We start from the raw sequence: 9,794 nt of genomic DNA on the forward strand, positions 1-9,794 counted from the left end.
GAGCAGGGTAGGATGCAAGGCTGCACAATTCTAAGAGAATGTCAGGACACAGCCTTAAACCCAGCTTGCCTGGATCAGCCTCTCACATACAGAACCTCTCCAATTGGCCATCCAGGCCAAGAAAAGCTGAGAGAAGTAGTTAGCTGCATTAGTATGAAATCAGTCAGAAAGCAGGGTAGATATCCACCTTTATAGACTAACTGAATGAGATGCATATAAAGGCGAAGTATAGACATTCAAAAAGCCCAAGCCTGAATTGATTCAATCTTTTCAGGTTACTCTAATCTGCATAGTTTGAACCAACTTGCAAATGAATAGACATTCACTTTTGATTCTGGAAATGAAGGCACATGCAGGCTGGAAGCATGGGGTGGGGGGTGCTAGAGTGAACCCTTCATTCCTTTCCACAGCAGCCACAAGGCTGGAGGGAAACTGAAAGGGCAGGGGAGTGTGACCAGGTCTCATCAGGTTAAGTATGATTGGGAAGGGGTTTAAACCACCACTCTGACCTGGAGGGTTCCCAGCCAGGATCTGCCTGGCTTTTCCCTGCCCTGCTTGAAAAGCTGAGGTGAGGAAGTGTTGTGACAGGGCTGATGGTCATCTTATGTAGAGTTTAGAGTGTGTACAGGATGGTCCGAACAGGGGTGCTCCTGCCTTAGGCAGGGGCAGGGCTAGATATGACCCCTGCAGGTCACTCCCAGCCCCACTCCTCTAGGATTCCATGTCCTAATCTAGAGAGGAACCCCTTGTGCTGCTCCAAGAACAGAACATTTCAGGCCCCTGCCCTAGTACAGAAAGAATAGGGGGAAAGGCCTCGAGCTTGTTTCCCTGCGGAGACAATCAACTTTGCGCAGGGACAGGCACAACGGGCTGCATGAAGCTGAGGGACACGCACACACGCACACACGCACACACACACACGCACGCACACACACCAACAAAATGAAGCGGGGCCAAGTGCTACACAGCCCCTGCTCTCTGCCTTCCCTTCCCCATGGGCTTCCCTCAGCCATGCGCAGAGGTTGCGGCCCATCCCCTCAGCCCCCACCCCTGTGGGGCTAGAGGGAGCAAGAGCGGCCCGACCCTGGACATGCAGGTGGGCTGTCTCTTTGAGGATGCATGGCGCAGGGGTGATGGCTGCCTGAACTCTGATATAACAATGGGGAGAAGGCAAGGCATTCAGAAGTGGGCTCTAGACTCAGGGGCACTTGCTGAGCGGCTTCTCCCTCCACCAGGGCCATGGTCAGTCCCAGGCCCAGTGCAGGGCAAGTGTCCCTGGGAGAGGCGAAGGCTGTGGCACCGATCAGAAGACAAGTGGGGATCTCCCTTCCTCAACCCCTGGTACCAACTCTGCCTGAGTCACTCTTACTCACCTTTGGGAAGCTGCAGCCACCGCTGGGGAAATTTCCAGTGCTGGCCTGCAGACCTACTGGGTGCTGCAGCTGCCTGATCACAGCCTCTTCTTTCAGACTTCTCAGCAGCTGGGCCAGCCACTGCAAGTAGTGGCAGGGCTCCGCACAGCTGGGAGCAGCAACATTGGCAGATCTCCTGGGAGGAGCCAGCCAGCCCCCACAGCACCTGGGCCAGCCTGTAGCTGGCCACATGGCAGCTCTGTTGCTACTGTGGGGCTGCCCCAGCTGAGCAGTGCACCCAGGCACAGCACCAGGATCAGCCACATGGGGTCCAGGGCAACAGGCAGGGCCAGGGAGGCCCAGGGAGACCCCGGGGCTGCTTCCCTGCTTGCAATGCCCTGGCCACCGCCTCTGGGCCCTGTGCAGTTTCCCCAGGCACTGTGCCTGGGCAAGCTGCTCAGCTGAAGCAGCCCTGTGACAGTGGTGTCTAGGTGTTGCAGGGGTCAGCTGACTAATGGTGGACCTGCCACTGCTGTGCTCCTGGCCACGATGAGCCCCACTCTCTGGGCCTGGCCTGGCCAGGGCCCCTTCCCTGCTTACAGCGCTCTGGCTGGTGCCCCTGGGCCCTGTTTGACTGCTCTGGGCTCTGTGCCTAGGTGTGCTGCTTGGCTGGGGCAGCCTCACAGCAGCAGTGGAGCTGCCAGGCAGCCAAGTGCAGGCTGGCTCAGGTGCTGCAGGGGCCAACTGGCTCCACCCAGGGGGGGCCTACTGCTGCTCCCAGCTGTGCTGAGCCCTGCCAGTGCTTACAGTGATCGGCTCGGCTGCCAGGTGGTCTGAAAAAGAAGGCTGTGATCAGGCAGCTGCAGCACCTGGTAACTCTGGAAGCCAGCACTGGTAACTTCCCCAGAAGCAGCCTTGGCTGCCCAAAGGTGGGTGAGAGTGACTCAGGCAAAGTCAGCAATAGGGGTTGGGGGAGAGGGATCCCTGCTTGTCTCCTAATTGGTGCCACCACCTTCTTCTCACCTGGGGCACCTGCCCTGTACTGGGCCAGAGGCTGAGCATGGCCCCAACAAGAGGAGAAGCCTTCTGGCAGGTCCCAGGTCCAGTGCCCACTTCCAAAAGCCCCACAATTTCCCCATTGTTGCATCACAGAGGGGGGCAGTGCTGGCATCCCTCCAGGGGCATCTCTTCCCCTGCTCACCTCCCTCTGCTTCTGTCTGTAACAACACTGGCCGGGCCATCTCTCTCCCCCTTTGCCTCAGGCCCAGGGCTGCCCCTCCCCACTGCTCATCCCACCCTCACCCCCTTCTCAGCCAGCCAGCCAGCCAGAGTGCTGATAGTGTTCCAGTTATGCAGGAGAGGGGTGGAGCCAACCTTGCTCCCCCAGCCCAGCCCAGCCCGGGGCTGCAAAACATGCTGGGATGCTAGGGGACTGTGAGTTAACTTAAACCAGGAAGTTCCTTAAACCTGGGACAGAAGTTCCATAAACTGATTTGACCTAAATCAGTTAAGTCTGAAACTACGTTCAACCTGGTTTATGTGTACTGAATTTCTGTTCTGTTACAGGTTTGAACTGGTTTCTGATCACTTAAATAGGTTTATGTGAAACTTCTCTCCCTACCCAAAGAGAGCACAAGCTTTCATAGGCTGAAGCTCACTTCATCACATGCTCTGAAAGGACATGTATAAAGTGGAGTATAAAAAGGAGAGGGAAATTAGAAAACAAAAGAAAAGGGGTGGGGGAGAGAGACACACATGGAGAGGCAGAGAGCAAGGTGGGCAGCAGTCACAAAAGCTAATTCAGGTAATGAGAGAGGACTCTGTAGTCCCTGTTTAACACAGTCCAGTTTGTGGGTGATTTTTTTGTTCTCCAATTTCCCATTCAAACTTTAAAAAAAAAAAATTCTGCCTGAAAACAGTCACCTTTAGGTCAATGATAGAGTATTCAGAGAGGCTGAAGTGTTCTGCCACAGTTTTGTTTCTTTCTGCAGATGATGTCAGCCTGGTGTTTATTTGTTCTGTCACGTAGATATCACCCTGTCCGTCTGATGTAGACAGCTGAGGGACATTGTTAGCAGGTGATGGTGTCAGTGGCATTCCACGTGAATGAACCTGGGATGTTGTACTCCTTGTTATTAGGTCCGGTGATCATGTGGTCTGCATTGATGTATGGACACAGTATGCATCTGGCTCCTTCGCAAGACCTGGTGCTTGGGTGAGGATGGGAGTTTATTAATTTTTTGTTTGAGAAAAGCTGGCCAGAAACCTCCATCTGTGTCAAGCCACCCACCCACTCCCTGTCACCTGATCTTTTCTTCTCTCTCTCAGATAAACCCTTGAGCCAGAAGAGAAAGTGTCTAGGCAACAGGGTTTAACCTCTACCCAGGCTGCCTTGCTATTCCTTATGGCTTGTTCCTCTGCTTGCTCTTCTCCTGATCTCTTGGCTTCCTGACTCGGCTTGCCCTCTGACTCCACACTCTATCTGACTCTGGCTTCTGGAGTTGGTTTGTTCCCAGACCCAGTTCTTGAACTGACCACTTGACTTCCTGACCTAGCCTGTACCTGGGTTCTGCTTACTCCTCCCCTGCCCAGTTGGCCCCTCAATCCCTGAGTGACCCTAAGACCCAACTGCCCATGACTCAGCATGACAGAATGGGGATGAGGAGGGTGGGAGGGCAGCAGTCTTACCGATGCCAGAAAATCCTAAACAGTGCCCAGCTGAACTGTTGCTGCCTCTGCAGCACACTCTGCTTACCCCGCTGTTGCTCTTAAAGCAGCAGCAGTAGTAACTGGGGACTGTTTTGGAGTTCCCAGCATGGGAATGCTGCCATGGGGGTAGAAGGCAATTCCAGTGCTTCTCCTAGCTTGCTGCCCAGGAGGGGTGCCTTTCTTGTCCTACCCCTAGGTATTGTGTAAGACCATACTTGGTGGGGCAGTTTTTTTTCAGACTGTACAGAAAGAATTACAAACTCCAGCCGATAATGAAAGGTCTGGTCACTTTTCTGTTTCACCGCACCCCTTAGCTTTCATGATCTGGTCGAAGCACAACTGACCCCTCCACTTCCCTTAGTTTTCACACCTCTTGTACCTGTTGTTAGTGCTCTGTTTGCTTTCCACTTCCTTTGTGTGAAGCACAGTGCTTAACCCTTTATTTCCACATGCACCACTGGGCAGATAATGAGCCATTTTCTCCTACTGCTAAATAAACAAGAGCTTTCATGGTCCCTAATCTTTCATAAAAGGGACATTGCTGACAACACCATGATGGGAGAGATTGCAAACACAGGGAAGGAGAGAATCCAAATTCAAAATAATATGGATAAATTGGAGAGATGATCAAAAAACAACAAGATGAGATTCAATAAAATAAGTTCAGAGTCTTAAGTGCACTTACAAAGGAGAAATCACAGTAATATAAAATGGGGAATGATTGGCTAAGCATCAGCATGGCAGAACAGGAGCTGGTGGTAGAGTGGATCACAAACTGAATATGAGTCAATAACATGATGCAGTTGAGGGGAAAAAGGCAAATCTCATTCTGGGATGTATAGAAGTAGTGTTGTGTGTTAGACATGATAGGTAATTATTATACTCTGCTTGGTGCTAGTGAGGCCTCATCTAGAATACAATGAACAGTTCTTGCCACCATGCTTCAAGAAAGAAGTGGACAGATTGGAGAGAGCTGAGAGGAGAGTAACACAGATGATAAAGAGGTTTAGAAAATGTGTGAGGAATGGAGAGTGGGGGCACTGGGAGTGGAGGCAGGGAAATTTATCTGGAATAGTTGTGGTACCATCAAGGATGATTTAGGTATGCTTGACTCTGCCTTAGATCAGGAAGATAGGTTTAAATGACATTATTTTTAATCCTGCATTTCTGTGATTTGTGTGGCATGGGCCCTCAGTTCAGTCTGAATTTTCATGTATCTGGTAGGGCTGCACAAAGCTTCGGTTGCTGATTCAATTCTGCAGAGATTTGGCCCAATTCAGCAGCTGAACCTCCAAAGCTGAACCGAATAAAGAGACCCTTTAATCTCTCCGAATCGAATCAGCATTGTCCGAATTTATTTGGAGAGATTCAGAAAGATTCAATGATTCAGTCATAGACACAGCTTTAAATGTTTTTTCTACATACCTCAAGGTACCAGGCAGCTTAGTACTGAGATGGTGGGGCAGATGGAGTGTCCCACAGGGGTGGGTGGTCCCCAGCGCACTCAGCAGCAGATCTGTAAGTGAACCAGAAGCACTTCTGGTCCACTTCCAGGTCTGCCTGGGAGTGCACGGGGGACCCTCCCCTACCCCCTGGCTCAGTAACTGGTTCCTCCTGGGTCTGGGCAAGGGGTACTGGGGGTTACCCCATGGCCAATTGCAAAGCCTGAGGGCTGCAGGGGAGATCCCCCGTGCGTTTGGTGGCCTACCCAGAAGTGGAGCGAAAGTACTTTCGGTCCACTTCCGGATTCGCCACTGAGCATAATGGGGGGGGAAGGCCCACACTCCTGTGGGATGCTCCATCTGCCCCAACATCGCAGCGTTCATGAGCCACACCTGCTACCTCAAGGTATATAGAAAAAGCATTTAAAGCTGCATCTGTGTCCAAATCACTGATGCTTTGAATCAGCATTGAATCTTCAGATTCGCATTCAGCCAAATCAAATCAGGACAGTGATCTGAATCAACAAATCGAATCACTGTCCCGGATTCGGGCCAAATCCAAATCCAAGTCAAATACGGACCATTTGTGCACCCCTAGTGTCTGGTGATCAACAAAGCTTCCTGATTTCTAAAAGATCCTTTCCTCTGCAGAACATTTGTTAGATTACAGAGATGCATGGCTTGGTGAAATCTCTTACCACTCCTACATCCTTCATACCTGTTGGGACCCAGAGGTCTTCAGGTCTGGGTTTTAACCTTTACGTTTAGCTTAAGCTGCATTCCTAGTTTGAATTGTGGTCAAGACATGGACCCCATGAAAGGAGCAGATGGAGAAGTCCTGTTCCTGATTTAAAATGAATTGGGAAGTTGACTAACTACATTGAATAAATATAGCCTGGGCAAAAGGGGAACAGTCAAAGCTAAACATATCCCCACCTAAGAATAAAAAGATTACCTCAGAATAAAAAAATCCAGTTAAAGATATCCATATTTGGCAAATGGAAGATTATTAATTATGATTTATGATTCCTAATGCATATTAATATGCATTAGGAGGCAGGCTTCAGCTAATTTTATGTATTAAAAAATGCAACCTATGTTGTATATAAAGAGAGGTGAAAAAGTGTACCCTTTCAAATAAGCCTGAAGAGATCATGTCATCAATCCAAGATCCTGCATCAACATCAGATGTGAAAGCCAGACTTCATGGCCTGATCAACCAGCGAAGTTGCATTCATGATATTACAGGGTGGTGAGCATTTGCTTTGCCTAGCTACAGTTCTAAATTTTAACTGCAAATACTGCTTCGCCGCTTCGATTCTAATTAGAGTTGTATCTGTTAGGGTTCGATAAATTGCTTTTAGTTTAGGACAACCATGTCTTAGTTTTCTTGCCTGGTATAAGAGCCATTATAGTGTCACTGAATGCAACATACTTGCAATGATTTCTTCTGCCTAAAGAGCTTGTATGCAGTTCAGTGAAGCAGAATAGCATGCATTCTCTATTTTAGAAGAGTAATCTCTTGAACAGTCAAACTTCAGCCAGGGGATGAATAATGAATTTGAGACCGTGAATGAGAAACTGGGAATGTGATTAGGAATTAGGCATGAGTAAGAAGACTTAATCTGATGGGAGACGCTCCCACTCTGCCTCATCACTCCTGTTGGGAAGCTCAGTCTGTTGTTATTCCAGCAAGGGTGCGTCCATGATGGTCAACACGGAGCTCTTGTTTTGCTAAGAAGCTGTTGCTTTATTGTTCCTCTCTTCATGTCCATTAAAATGAATACATCAGAGGAAGTAACTTGTTATCATAAACCAGAATCAGATGTAACACTAGCCCTCACAACCTGTGCAGCTGTGTAAGTGAAAGGAGAACTGCATTGTTCTCTTTCCTACATGTGGGTTGTTTAAATGCAGAGGAAACAATCTGCTCAAAGGAGGCAGCACTGTGAGGCAGCTATTTCATTTCAGAGCTGGCATATGAGCTGAATTCATATTGCACTCATTCACTCATGGAAACTTCAGTTGATTTTTTGATCAGGAAAAAATGGGCTCTTTATTTGTGTAGGGAAATGTTATGCATCATTTATTCATAAACCTTGTGGTCTGCAGAACATGGGTTAGGATGAAGCTTGATTTTTCTACCCCCTCCCCCTACTTTTTCCTCCTCCATTTTTGGGGGGTTGGCTTTGTAGGTGCTAAAAAACCAAGTCTCAGTTTCCAGCACTTTATAAAGATTACTTCCCAGGGCTGCTATGCTTGTTTCCTAATGATCTTAAAAGTCAAACAGACTTGCATGCCCACTTTCTATCTTGATCTAATCTTGGTCTTCTACTTTATTAAGATGCCATGCGGACAACTTGGTAGCATGGCATATGTTTTATTTCTAAATAGCAACATTAATAAACTTTCTCCTTCTACACAACAGAACCAAAATTAAGTCAAGTCATCAGGATAGGAAATGCCTGAATAAAGGTTGTTTGTTGCCTTTGCACAGCCTTTAATTATGTGATCATTTTTATTTCCACAGGACCTCTATTGTACAGTGTTCAAGGAGGTGTTCTCTTTGAATGAGCAGCAGCTCAATATTTCATTCACTTTATTATGCTGTCCTCTTCTGAATATTAAATTATTAATTCCTTCCTGTGTTTTTCTGGGGTGCTTGTGTGTGAGTAGCTGCTGTAGGAAAAAAATGTATGTAAGTGTGTAATTAAGGACTATATCAACATGCACAAAGGGAGTCAATTAATAGCAGTATTTTAGTACAGAGTGTGTATACATGCACGTGTATGTGTGTGTGCATGTGTGTAATTTAATGCAATTTCCTCGGTATTTTATAAACTGGGGGAAAAACCAAATTCCATCATTTGGCATCCCTTTGATGCCAAGTTAGCATCTCTAAAGTGCAGCCCAGACCTCTGCCACTGGTGTTAATGGAGAACCTGAAAGCAGTAGTGAGTAGTCATCTTTTTCATGCAGACTAGCATTAGGTGGGGATCAGACAAAGACATCAGCAGGAGACATGACAGATACTTTTTGACAGCAGATGAAAGGTAAGACTCTGGAATCCTGGGTTCCACTCCAGGCCCCAAAGCAGAGTATACAGGTTCTGTCCCCGCTCCTTCCCTCGCCGCCTCTGTAATCCAGCATCTTTGTGCTTTCTTCCTAATGGATGACTATCTATTAGGGCTGTGCAAAACAGCACCACTTTGTTTTGATTTCCATTTCACCATTTTGACAGGACAGTGTTTCGTTTTGAGTTTCATTTCATTTTGAAAGTGCTATTCTGCTTCATTTCGTCGAAACTGTTTCGATGCTGTTTCAACATTTTGCCCATAGGCTATAATGGGGAAGCATGAAATTGCCTATAACTTTGTCATTTCTTGCCTGATTCAGATGCAACTTCTGGGCTACAAAACTTGCCAAGTTTCAAGGAGATAGGTGCAGGGGTTTCTGGGAAACTGCACCTCAAACTGTTCAGAGCAAAACTTGTGTCACTTGTAAGTGTGAAGGCACAGAGGGAGCTCAGTTCAAAGAATGATTTTTATGCTGTTTTCCTGTACCTTCCCCAGAGCACTGGGATGGGAAGGGACCTCAGGGAAGAATCACAGACACTGGCCAGCAACACAGTCAATATGAGAGTAGTTCTTCTCCCCTCTTCCCCCTCCCTCTCCTTAATTTCTCTTTAGCTGCAAGCAAGCCCAGCTTCAAAACTCACAATGTTTCAAAACTTTTGAAACATTTTGACTGCCCTGGTTTCCTTTTGAGGCTGTTTCAAAACCTTTCATTTCGATTTCTCTGTTTCGAGCTCAAAACAAGTTGAACCAGTGTCAAAACCAAACAGCCAGTGGAATTTTGCACAGCCCTACTATCTATCTGACTCAGTCTCACACCCCCTCCCCACCTCAACAGACACCTTAGCTTTGCTTCTTGCCCCAATCTATCCTTCCCAGGAGGAATCTCCCAAATATGTTCCTCTCTGCATTCAGGGTAAATTACTTCCTCCCCATGATGCCTGAGGAAATTATTGTGATCCCAGGAGACACAGTCTCATAAAGCTCTGCTGCTTGAGGCCCCGTTGAAAAGCAAAAGCAATTCCAGAAGCTTTGGTCTGCCCCAACAGACCTGACCTGGACAATTCTCATTAAAGGCAAGACGTATGTACAAACTGCAACATTTTAAATGGTTCTAACTTGAGTGGATTTTCATGAGAGCATAAAGTACATCATTGACACCAGGATAACCTTTCATCCTCATCAAATGTCAATCTGGTACTGTACTCCAAAGTACA

This window comes from Crocodylus siamensis, chromosome 1, assembly GCF_052110815.1.
Source record: "Crocodylus siamensis isolate JL-2025a chromosome 1, ASM5211081v1, whole genome shotgun sequence".
NCBI classification, from domain to species: Eukaryota; Metazoa; Chordata; order Crocodylia; family Crocodylidae; genus Crocodylus; species Crocodylus siamensis.